Source organism: Lycium ferocissimum, chromosome 2 (genome assembly GCF_029784015.1).
Source record: "Lycium ferocissimum isolate CSIRO_LF1 chromosome 2, AGI_CSIRO_Lferr_CH_V1, whole genome shotgun sequence".
NCBI lineage: Eukaryota > Viridiplantae > Streptophyta > Magnoliopsida > Solanales > Solanaceae > Lycium > Lycium ferocissimum.
Genome location: NC_081343.1, coordinates 45,855,651 through 45,857,335, shown reverse-complemented (window position 1 = coordinate 45,857,335; position 1,685 = coordinate 45,855,651).

The window sequence follows — 1,685 nt, the reverse complement described above, 5'->3', positions numbered from 1 at the left end:
GTCTTTTCTTTGGGCGGATTGTCCTTCATTTGGGGTGATCTTTAATTTTTCGCCTTCAAATTGGTGGTGTTTAATTTTTGACCTTCACTTAATATTCGAAGTTCTAGGTTGAAACTCCAGCTCAGTAAAAAAAAAAAAAATCGCAAGGCAGAATTTTGTCTTCAAAACTCTGCCTTAACATGGATAGAATTTTGACGGCATGCTGCCTTAAGGCAAGATTTGCATGGCAAGGCAAAACTCTGCCTTTGCAAATCCAAACTCTACCTTGCAATTTTTTTTTAAAAAAAATTTGGCTGAGCGGGGATTTGAACTCGAAACCAAGGAATTTTCAGTGAAGGCCAAAAATTATAGACCACCAATTTGAGGGACAAAAATTATATACCACCCCCAGCGAAGGGCAATCCTGCAAATTGGATTGCCGGCCATTTGCAGGCATAATTTACATATCATAATATCCATGTTAGCTTCCTTAAAGAATTTATGTCCCTTCAGGCATAAGTTAAATTTTGAAGGACAAAAATTAAAGACCACCCATTTGAAGAGCAAAAATTAAAGACCAGTCCATTTGAAGGGAAAACCGTACAATTACTTAGAGGCGGTTCATTTGCACTTTTTCCCCTATTAGTTTCTACGAACGTGCCCCGCACGTTAATATCATATCAATTATTAGCAAGTATTTTTAATTAAAAGACGCTTTGTAAAATATCAGAATTATAATTAGATAGTAATCTAAAGTGAATTTGCATATTAACCAACAACTCAATTGTAGAATGTTTTGGTCCTTAAAATCATTATGATTCATAGCACTTCAATCATGGTGATTTTAGTCCTCAATGCAGAGATTGCATCATATACACTTCGCAAATAAATTCAACACATAGGGACTTCAATTTTGCATATTGAAAATTATATCCACATCTCCATCATACATGACATCTTATACCTTTCTCTTGATTGTCACGATAAGCTAAATAGTTCATTTCTAGTCGTATCTTCTTTTTAAAAAAAAAAAAAATTGTAATAATTTCATATTAACAACTATTCAATTATTGGAAGTTAATTTGGTTTTTGTAATCATTGTAAACTCGATTTCTTCTGCACTCATTCAAACTTTTAACACCAATTAAATACCAAAAAAAAATATATAATAGTTAAAATAAAAATCATCGGAATTACAGTATTCGTTTTTCTCTCGCTCAATGTCTTCTTCGCTTCAACTTTTCCTTCGAAATTTTAGTCCATGACTGTCTTCTAGCAACTTCGAGTTCTTCCTCAGTAAGTATTTATTTAACTGCATAAATAGATAATTACATCGATATGACCCATCTAGCTACCTAAAATTACTTGTAAATGTTGTAGGTCTCTTAGTTTTATCTTATACCCCAACTTGGACTGTTGCAATGTTTTTCAATGAGCCAATAGTTGATATCCAATTAAAAAATTTATTATCCATTTGAAAAGAAAGTTTAATTATTTTTAGTAAAGAGTATATGAAAGTCAGGATCTTTTTAGCTTTTAATAATTATATTAATTACTATTTTTCCATTATGAATGCAACTTAATTTAGTTTTTCAACGTTATAAAGCCAAAGACATTACAATCCGTGACTTTATAATACCATTAGTTAGCACAGGATGCTTTTAAATTTGTTTAAACACTGACTAAGAAGTAAACCTCCCCTTTTA